Source organism: Carcharodon carcharias, chromosome X, assembly GCF_017639515.1.
Source record: "Carcharodon carcharias isolate sCarCar2 chromosome X, sCarCar2.pri, whole genome shotgun sequence".
Lineage (NCBI taxonomy): Eukaryota > Metazoa > Chordata > Chondrichthyes > Lamniformes > Lamnidae > Carcharodon > Carcharodon carcharias.
This window is the reverse complement of record NC_054507.1, coordinates 28,690,060-28,701,089: the sequence shown is the minus strand read 5'-3', so window position 1 is coordinate 28,701,089 and position 11,030 is coordinate 28,690,060.

Genomic DNA, 11,030 nt, shown 5'->3' with positions numbered 1-11,030 from the left:
CCAGGTATCTGTTATTCTATATATAAACCCCCCAAACCCCTCGATTAGATTCCAGTCTGTAACTCACTCCCGGGTATCTGTTATTCTATATATAAACCACCCCGAACCCCTCGATTAGATTCCGGTCCATGACTCCCTCCCGGGTACCTGTGAGCCTATAAATGAGCCCTCCCTCCGGCGAGCCCTCTGATTAGCTTGGAACACACGATCGTTCCTGGGAATCTGTCCCAGGGGTTGTCTCTCGGGACATCTCCGTCACAATGTACTCATAATCTGTGGTGCCCTCGCTAAGTAATGAGAGATAAACGGGGGTCCTGACCTCCACGTTCCAGGGCAGTGTATCTGGGAGTTGCGGGGTGGGAGTACCTCAAAGATGTGCTGCAGAAATGCACCCCCTCACCAACCTCAACACACTGGCCCGCTCCAGAACTTCCCCGCTAAAGTTTGCAAGGCAATTTGCCCCAGGAAGTGCAGCTTCCGATTGCCCAACCTCAGACGGGTGCGACTGTGCCGACAAGCCCGACCCCACTCACCGACTATCGGACCCAGTCCCCACCCACCCCGCCCTTGACTGTCCCAGACCCCCACCGGCTCTCCGACCTCCCCCCTCCCCACCTCGAGGGCTCCCCCACCCAGGGTCTCCGATACCACCCCCTCCCACCACTAGCTATCCACCTGTCCCCCACTACTCCCCCCCACCATTCCGACACTCCCCACCCTCCCCCAAGGCCCCCTCCAGCTCCAAACTCGACCACTTACCTGACAAACCGACGTAAGGAGATATTAGGGACAGGTGACCACAACCTCGGTTACAGACTTGGGTTCTAAGGAGCGTCTTAGAGGAGGAGAGAGAGAAATAAAGAGAAAGAGAGAGACAGAAAGACTGAGAGAGAGAGAGACAGAGAGGCAGAGAGAGACAGAGGGAGGGAGGGAGACAGACAGAGAGAGAGAGCGAGAGACAGGGAGGGAGAGAGAGACAGAGGGAGAAGGAGAGAGACAGAGAGAGAGAGAGACAGAGGGATGGAGAGAGAGGGAGAGAGACATAGAGAAGGAGAGAGAAACAGAGAGAGACAAAGAAAGAGACAGACAGAGAGGTACAGAGAGAGAGGGAAATAGACAGAGGGGAGGGAGAGAGAGACAGAGAGAGAGAGACACAGAGGGAGGGAGAGAGAGAGACAGGGAGGGAGAGACACAGAGGGAGAGAGAGAGAAATAGGGAGGGAGAAAGAGACAGAGATAGACAGAGAAAGAGACAGAGAGACAAGGAGAGAGACAGAGAGAGAGAGAGACGGAGAGAGAGACAGAGAGAAACAGAGAGACAGAGAGAGAGAGAGGCAGAGAGAGAGACAGAGAGAGAGAGACAGAGAGAGAGAGACAGAGAGAGAGAGACAGAGAGAGAAAGAGAAAATCAGAGAGATAGAGAGACAGAGAGAGAGAGAGACAGAGAGAGAGACAGAGAGAGAAACAGAGAGAGAGAGAGAGAGAGGCAGAGAGAGAGACAGAGAGAGAGAAACAGAGAGAGAGAGACAGAGAGAGAGACAGAGAGAGAGAGACAGAGAGAGAGAGACAGAGAGAGAGACAGAGAGAGAAAGAGAAAATCAGAGAGATAGAGAGACAGAGAGAGAGAGACAGAGAGAGAAAGAGAAAATCAGAGAGATAGAGAGACAGAGAGAGAGAGAGACAGAGAGAGAGACAGAGAGAGAAACAGAGAGAGAGAGAGAGAGAGGCAGAGAGAGAGACAGAGAGAGAGAAACAGAGAGAGAGAGACAGAGAGAGAGACAGAGAGAGAGAGACAGAGAGAGAGAGACAGAGAGAGAGACAGAGAGAGAAAGAGAAAATCAGAGAGATAGAGAGACAGAGAGAGAGAGACAGAGAGAGAAAGAGAAAATCAGAGAGCGTGAGAGTGACAGAAAGAGAGAGAGAGATGTGGAGAGGTTTAGGGAGGGAATTCCAGAGCTTGGGGCCCCCCCACCCCAGGCAGCCGAAGACACGGCCGCCGATGGTGGAGTGATGGGAATCGGGGAGGGGGGGGTGGGGTGGGGTTGGGGCAGGGATGGGAGGCGGCACGGAGATCCTGGCGGGAGGTGGGAGGTCACGGAGAGGGGGGAAAAAGGGGCAGCGGTGGGGTGGGGTGGGGGGCGGGGGGGGGGGAGGGTGGTGGGGGGGAGGGTGCGGGGAAGGGGACTGAAACAGGAGGACAAGGCGCTGGGGAGAGAACGGAAATCGGGCTGTGGCGAGACGCGGTGTGAGCTGTGGGGGGTGGGGGGGATGGGTGCGGTGGGGGCGATGGGCAGCGCAGCTCAGGATTGTTAACGCTGCCGGGATCCCGCACCCAGTGCTGGATAAGCTGTTTGCTGAGGGAGTGAAGTGGGGGGAGGGGGGATAAAAGTTAGTTTTTGTCACTTTTCACCACACCAGTGTTAACTTTATAAACTTCCACTCTCGGTACTGCAGCTATAAATAATGTGTCTGATCAGGTTGCTGCTTATTTATTTGTCAAAACCACATACACTAGGATAGACGTTCTTTGGTTCCCCCCCCCGCACCCCCCCACCGCCCCCAGGGACATACAGTTTAAAATATATCTGTTATTTTTTCTTTGGTTGCTGTTTTACCTGTGACGGACTGGGTCAAACAATCTTTCACTGTTTGCTCTTGCGCTTCACAGAGTCTTGTTCACTTCAGAAAGAGGCTTGTCTATGTGTGAATCCCAAACACTTCACAAAATAAAGGAGATTTCTGTATTTTTCCAGAGGTACCGTGTGTGATGATGTTTGGAGGAAAAGATCTCCGTAAAAATTGTTACTGAACCACGAATGGCTCTCTTTTCAATCACGCCGTCCCCATCAAACACTCCCAGGACAGGTACAGCACGGCGTTAGATAGAGAGTAAATCTCCCTCTACGCCGTCCCCATCAAACACTCCCAGGACAGGTACAGCACGGGGTTAGATACAGAGTAAAGCTCCCTCTACGCCGTCCCCATCAAACACTCCCAGGACAGGTACAGCACGGGGTTAGATACAGAGTAAAGGTCCCTCTACACCGTCCCCATCAAACACTCCCAGGACAGGTACAGCACGGGGTTAGATACAGAGTAAATCTCCCTCTACACTGTCTCCATCAAACATCTCCCAGGACAGGTACAGTACGGGGTTAGATTACAGAGACAGAGCAAATCTTCCTCTGAGATCTGATGGTGAGTCACTGATATGTGAGATCGGTAGCCGAAATGTCACAGCTGTATCGACTTCTGAATGTGCACATGAGAGAGAGAGAGAGAGAGAGAGAGAAAAAAAAGCACACTCAGAACTGCCCCGTCAACGTGGGGAATGAGTCATTTCAAATTCTGGTGTGTCAAACCGACGGGGGGGTGGGGGTGCGTGTGGGGATGGGGTGGGGGGCGGGTGGTGGGGGTGGTGGGTGGGTAGGGGGGTGGGTGTGGGGGGGTGGTGGGGTGCATCATTCAAATCAGGGCTTTGAAACCGGACCTTTTCCGATGACGTGGGATGCGGGTCAGGGTTCCATTTCTGATGTTCGGCAGCACTCTGTTAACCAAAAGACACAAGCGAAGCTCATTGTAGTGAGGTCAGCAATTTTGGTTTCCTACATCCGTGACCTCAGCAGCACCAGGCTGAGGGAGGTTGAGCTGGTGGGGGGTTGGGGGGGGTGGGGGAGGGGGCAGGGGTGGGGGTGTGGTTTTTTTCTTTGCTTGTGGCCTCTGCCCTCTGGTGGAAAGCATACGTCTGTGTGTACATTTCGTTTAATTCATTCACGGGATGTGGGCATGCCAACATTTATTGCCCCTTGAGAAGGTGGGGGTGAGCCGCTGGAGTCCCCGTCTGGTGTAGGTACACCCACGGCGCTGTTAGGGAGGGAGTTCCAGGATTTTGTCCCGTGTGGTGTAGGTACACCCACGGCGCTGTTAGGGAGGGAGTTCCAGGATTTTGTCCCGTGTGGTGTTGGTACACCCACAGCGCTGTAAGGGAGGGAGTTCCAGGATTTTGTCCCCATGTGGTGTAGGTACACCCACGGCGCTGTTAGGGAGGGAGTTCCAGGATTTTGTCCCGTGTGGTGTTGGTACACCCACAGCGCTGTAAGGGAGGGAGTTCCAGGATTTTGTCCCCATGTGGTGTAGGTACACCCACGGCGCTGTTAGGGAGGGAGTTCCAGGATTTTGTCACGTGTGGTGTAGGTACACCCACGGCGCTGTTAGGGAGGGAGTTCCAGGATTTTGTCACGTGTGGTGTAGGTACACCCACGGTGCTGTTAGGGAGGGAGTTCCAGGATTTTGTCCGTGTGGTGTATGTACACCCACGGCGCTGTTAGGGAGGGAGTTCCAGGATTTTGTCCGTGTGGTGTAGGTACACCCACGGCTCTGTTAGGGAGTTCCAGGATTTTGACCCAGCGACAGTGAATGAACGGCTGATATATTCCCAAGTCGGGATGGTGAGTGGCTCGGGAGGGGAACTTGCAGGTGGTGGTGTTCCCCATGTGTCTGCTGCCCTCGTCCTTCTAGACGGTAGAGGTGGTGGGTTTGGGCGGCGCTGTCGAAGGAGCCCTTGGTGAGTTGCTGCAGTGCATCTTGTAGATGGTACACACACTGCTGCCCCTGTGCGTCGGTGGTGGTGGTGGAGGGAGTGAATGTTGAACTTGGTGGATGGGGTGCCGATCAAGCGGGATGCGGTTGTGAAATCAAAGGGTGTGGGGATAATTCCATGTCATTTTAGTAACAGGTTTGAGTCAGTATTGATATGTGATAATGAATGTATTATAGTTTTGGAGCATGGATCTTTATTACAATACACACATTTCTATATCTAGCAACATGAGCACAAAGAATTTGCTGGTAATTATGAGCAAGCATTTACAGTGTTGCACCAGAAAGGTGTTATTTCCACTAAGCCAAGTTTTGCTTCTGCTGTTATTCAGAGAGTGCTGTCCCCTCTCTCTCTGTGAGCGAGTGAAACTTGCACAGTCTAGCTCTTGTCAACTTTAACTCTGTTGGGCTTTTTATGTCCATGAGGTCATCGAACAGATTGGTGGGCATATAGCTCCACCTGGCGGTGGTGGATCAGGTGCCCATCGAGCGGGGCTGCTTTGTCCCGGAGGGTGTCGAGCTTCTTGAGTGAGTGTTGTGGGAGCCACTCTCATGCAGCCAAGTGGGTGGTGTCCCATCCCACTCCTGACTTGTGCCTTGTAGATGGTGGACGGGCTTTGGTGGGGGGAGTCAGGAGGTGAGTGACTCTCCGCGGGATTCCCAGCCTCTGACCTGCTCTTGTAGCCACAGTGTTTATATGGCTGGTCCCAGTTCAGTTTCTGGTCAATGGTAACCCGCAGGTTGTTGATTGTGGGGGGGATTCAGTGATGGTGATGCCATTGAACGTCAAGGGAAGGTGGTTGGAGTCTCTCCTGTTGGAGATGGTCATTGCCTGGCACTTGTGTGGTGCGAATGTTACTTGCCACTTGTCAGCCCCGAGCCTGGATACTGTCCAGGTCTTGCTGCATTTGGACATGGGCTGCTTCAGTATCTGAGGAGTCGCGAATGGTGCTGAACATTGTGCAATCATCAGCGAACATCCCCTACTTCTGACCTTATGATGGAAGGAAGGTCACTGATGAAGCAGCTGAAGACGGTTGGGGCTAGGAGCAGGACCATCATGATGACCACCTTATCTCTGGTTATGACGTCCAGCTACACTGTGCCCCACAAGAGGAAACGTTTCTCGCTGGATCCATTCTCCTCCTTCAGGTACCGCTCCCTGGAGAGGGCATTGGCGACCATGAGCTTCCATTAGGTTGCTCGATGATCATATCTGGGAAAGCTCCGAAGTGGTTGGCTGTTGCCTCCTGGAGGGTGTCGGGCTTCCCTCTGTTGTGTCCCATCCCACTCCTGACTTGTGCCTTGTCGATGGTGGACAGGCTTTGGGGGGAGTCAGGAGGTGAGTGACTCTCCGCAGGATTCCCAGCCTCTGACCTGCTCTTGTAGCCACAGTGTTTATATGGCTGGTCCCAGTTCAGTTTCTGGTCAATGGGTAACCCCCAGGATGTTGATAGTGGGGGGATTCAGTGATGGTGATGCCATTGAATGTCAAGGGGGCGATGGTTGGATTCTCTCTTGTTGGAGATGATGGTCATCGCTTGCATAGTGGGGTCCAACGTATGACAGCAAACGCAAAGGCAAATCAAGTAGACACAACAGTCAGTACGGCTACACGAAGTGGCGTGGCTGCTTTTTCTCAGGAACACCATGGCCGCTAATTGAGCTCTCTAGTGAGCTCTCCCAGACAGCAGTGAGACGGAGCAGCAGATCATCACAACGTCTTGCAGTCACGCGGGGCGTGAAACGTCCTGGGGGCTCTTCACAGGAACGTTAGAAAACACGGGACTTGGTACTGAGTCAGGCCAGGAGAGGTTAGGACGGTGACAAAAAGGTGGGTCAGGCTGCTAGGTTTGAAAGGAGTGTACTGAAGGGGGATAGGCAGAGAGCGAGAAAGGCAGGCAGACAGAGAGAGACAGAGAGACAGAAAGTGAGACAGAGAGAGAAAGACAGAGCGAAAGTGAGAGGGAGACAGAGCGTGAGGTGGCAGCGAGAGCGTGAGGGGCAGGTTACAGAGATATGGAGGGTTGTAGGAGCTGGAGGAGGTTACAGAGGTAGGGAGGGTTGTAGGGACTGGAGGAGGTTACAGAGGTAGGGAGGGTTGTAGGGGCTGGAGGAGGTTACTGAGATAGGGAGGGGTGTAGGGGCTGGAGGAGGTTATAGAGATAGGGAGGGTTGTAGGGGCTGGAGGAGGTTACAGAGATAGGGAGGGTTGTAGGGGCTGGAGGAGGTTACAGAGATAGGGAGGGGTGTAGGTGCTGGAGGGGGTTACCGAGATAGGGAGGGTTGTAGGGGCTGGAGGGGGTTACAGAGATAGAGAGGGTTGTAGGGGGCTGGAGGAGGTTACATAGATAGGGAGGGGGTGTAGGGGGCTGGAGGAGGTTACAGAGATAGGGAGGGTTGTAGGGGGCTGGAGGAGGTTACAGAGATAGGGAGGGGTGTAGGGGCTGGAGGAGGTTACAGAGATAGGGAGGGTTGTAGGGGCTGGAGGAGGTTACATAGATAGGGAGGGGGTGTACGGGGCTGGAGGAGGTTACAGTGATATGGAGGGGGTGTAGGGGCTGGAGGAGGTTACAGAGATGGGGAGGGTTGTAGGGGCTGGAGGAGGTTACAGAGATAGGGAGGGTTGTAGGGGCTGGAGGAGGTTACAGAGATAGGGAGGGGTGTAGGTGCTGGAGGGGGTTACAGAGATAGGGAGGGGTGTAGGGGCTGGAGGGGGTTACCGAGATAAGGAGGGTTGTAGGGGCTGGAGGGGGTTACAGAGATAGAGAGGGTTGTAGGGGGCTGGAGGAGGTTACATAGATAGGGAGGGGGTGTAGGGGGCTGGAGGAGGTTACAGAGATAGGGAGGGTTGTAGGGGCTGGAGGAGGTTACATAGATAGGGAGGGGGTGTAGGGGGCTGGAGGAGGTTACAGAGATAGGGAGGGGGTGTAGGGGCTGGAGGAGGTTACAGAGATAGGGAGGGGTGTAGGGGCTGGAGGAGGTTACAGAGATAGGGAGGGTTGTAGGGGCTGGAGGAGGTTACAGAGATAGGGAGGGGTGTAGGGGCTGGAGGAGGTTACAGAGATAGGGAGGGGTGTAGGGGCTGGAGGAGGTTACAGAGATAGGGAGGGGTGTAGGGGCTGGAGGAGGTTACAGAGATAGGGAGGGGTGTAGGTGCTGGAGGGGGTTACAGAGATAGGGAGGGTTGTAGGTGCTGGAGGAGGTTACAGAGATTGGGAGGGGTGTGGGGGCTGGATGGAGTGACAGAGATAGGGAGGGGTGTAGGGACTGGAGGAGGTTACAGAGATAGGGAGGGGGTGTAGGGGGCTGGAGGGGGTTACAGGGATAGGGAGGGCTGAGGACATGGAGGGGTTTGAAATACCAGGTGAAGATTCTGAAATCGAGCTGTTGGTTAACCGGGAGCCGACGTGAGCCGGTGAACGCAGGGTGACCCCGCTACCTGTCCAGGCCCAGGGCAGCGGTGCTGGGGGAGGGGGTGGGGGGAGGACCTCAAGTTTACGGAGGGTAGAATCTGGGAGAATCTGGCCAGGAGCGCGATCGAACGGTCGAGCCTGGAGGTAACCAAGGCAGGGGTGACGGCTCCAGAGTGAGGAATGAAGCGTCGAATCTTCCAATGTGACGTGGGTGGGGTGGTGGTGGGTGCGACACGGGCAGGAGGCAGGCACGCACTCCTGCGCCACGTCACGGGGAGGGTGATCAGTTTGGATGCCGTCCAGGGTCAGACCCTACCACCACCACCACCCCCCGACTCCCTCTCCAGTGTGGAGTAACTGCGTTCAGTTCCGGGCCCCCCGTGTCTCAGGAAGGAGTGGGTGGCTTCAGGCAGGAGTGGGGGAGAGACAGAGGCCAGAGCGACAGAGACAGAGAGACAGAGCGTGCGGGGGTGGGGGGGAGGGGCGGTCGGGTGGGGTAGGGAGAGAGCGAGACGGGAAAAAGCAAGAGATGAAAGCAAAAAAAAGCGCGGAGGCTGGAAATCCGAAACAGAAACAGAAACAGCAATACCTGGAAAAAACTCAGCAGGGTCTGGCAGCATCGGCGGAGGAGAGCACAGTTAACGTTTCGAGTCCTCATGACCCTTCAACAGAACTGAGTAAAAATAGGAAAGGGGTGAAGTATAAGCTGGTTTAAGGTGGGGGGTGGGGGGGGGGCGGTGTTGTTGGGACAAGCAGCCAGTGATAGGTGGAGATAACGAAAAGATGTCACAGACAAAAGGACAAAGCGGTGTTGAAGGTGGTGATATTATCTAAAGGGATGTGCTAATTAAGGGACAAACAAGGTACAGATAGCTCTAGTGGAGGGGGGGGCTGGGTGTGGGGACAGGTAGAGCTCGATAGAGGGCCAGTGATAGGTGGAGACAGCCAAAAGATGTCACAGACAAAAGGACAAAGTGGTGTTGAAGGTAGTGATATTATCTAAAGGAATGTGCTAATTAAGAGTAGAAGACAGGACAGATAAGGTACAGGTAGCCCTAGTGGGGTGGGGGGGGTGGGGCGTGGTGGTGGGGGTGTACTAAAAGGGTACAGATTAACCATTAAATACATTTAAAAATAATGCAAATAGGTGGGGAAAGAAAAATCTATATAAATTATTGGAAGAAACAAAAAGGAGGGGGAAGAAACTGGAGGGGGGTGGGGATCGAGGAGGGAGTTCATAATCTAAAGTTGTTGAACACAACATTCAGTGCAGAAGGCTGTAAAGGGCCTCGTCGGAAGAGGAGGTGCTGTGAGACTAACAGGCGGATAGAATTCAACTTAAGAATCTGTACATCCATATCCAGATCATCCTTTCTTTTTTATTATGCAAATGCTTCTACTCGGCAGGTGTAAAATATATATTCTATATATATATATATATATAAATATATATATAAAAACATCTTCAAGGTATTTATTCCTCCTTAATTTTCAAATCTCTACAGCCAGATACGAAACACACAGAGGAAGCAGTGAAGAAAGGAACAGTCTGGCATCGATCCACTCTGTGGATTTCTCTCGGGAATGGAAGCGCAAAGCTCTGTCCCCGCGTTGACCCTGGGAGGCAGCTGATAGACCAGGAGGCGGGGTGAGGTGTGCGAGAGAGACAATCCCGAGCTGCTCGCTGGAACAACCCGAGCTGGGTTTGGGGATCTGCTGCTGAGAGGGTGGTGGGGGGGGTTAAGCCAGCTCACAGCGAGCTGGGTAGGGAGGAGAGCGGGCGGACGAAGACGCTCGGTTCTCTGTCACTGTGGCTCGTTGCTGTGACGACAGTTCGAGAATATAAATAAATAGTGCCAACCCGTCCTTCACATATAATAGGTAGAGGGGAGCTTTACTCTGTATCTAACCCCATAATGTGCCTGTCCTGGGAGTGTTTGATGGGGACGGTGTAGAGGGACCTTTACTCTGTATCTAACCACGTGCTGTACCTGTCCTGGGAGTGTTTGATGGGGTCGGTGCAAAGGGACCTTTACTCTGTATCTAACCCCATGCTGTACCTGTCCTGGGAGTGTTTGATGGGGACAGTGTAGAGGGAGCTTTACTCTGTATCTAACCCCATGCTGTACCTGTCCTGGGAGTGTTTGATGGGGACAGTGTAGAGGGAGATATACTCTGTATCTAACCCCGTGCTGTACCTGTCCTGGGAGTGTTTGATGGGGACGGTGTAGAGGGAGCTTTACTCTGTATCTTATCCCGTGCTGTACCTGTCCTGGGAGTGTTTGATGGGGACAGTGTAGAGGCAGCTTTACTCTGTATCTAACCCTGTGCTGTACCTGTCCTGGGAGTGTTTGATGGGGACGGTGTGGTGGGAATCTAGACCGACAGAGGGAAGGACAGCGTCCCCACGTGTGGTGGTTAATGAGACCCTGTGAGCTGTGTCTCGACTGAGGTCAGGCAGGATGTGAGGGTGTGGGAACCCCCCCCCCCCCCGCCCCCCTCGCTGGCCAGCCATGAGCCAGACTCACTGCCACCGCTCCCCCACTCCCCCAAACTCAGTCCGAGCGATGATGGGTCACTCGGTCACTGCTCAGCCCCTGGCAGCAGCTGCCCGCATGGACGATGCCACACCTCAGCCTCTTTGGCCGCCAGGCGCAGCCACTCAGCTCTCGTCGAAACCCTACGCAATTCTCCTTCCCCCTCCCCCAGAAAGCTGGAGAAAACAGTTCTCACAAACACGTCGGTTGAACTAAATCCCGGTCAGTGCGTGCGGCAGAACAGAAAGATCCCATGGTCGTCGGAAAGGCTTTCACTGCCGCCCAGAAAGCACTGCCTCTTGAGGGCGGTGGCTGTTGTAGCGAAGGAGGAGGCGTCAGCCAATCTGTGCACAGCAAGCTCCCACAAACGTCAGCGTGACAAACGATTGGGTCATCTATTTTAACAAGGGGTTGCGGAGGGAGAGCTGCACTGTTGGAGGATCAGCGCTGAGGTTGCGCCGCACTGTCGGAGGGTCAGT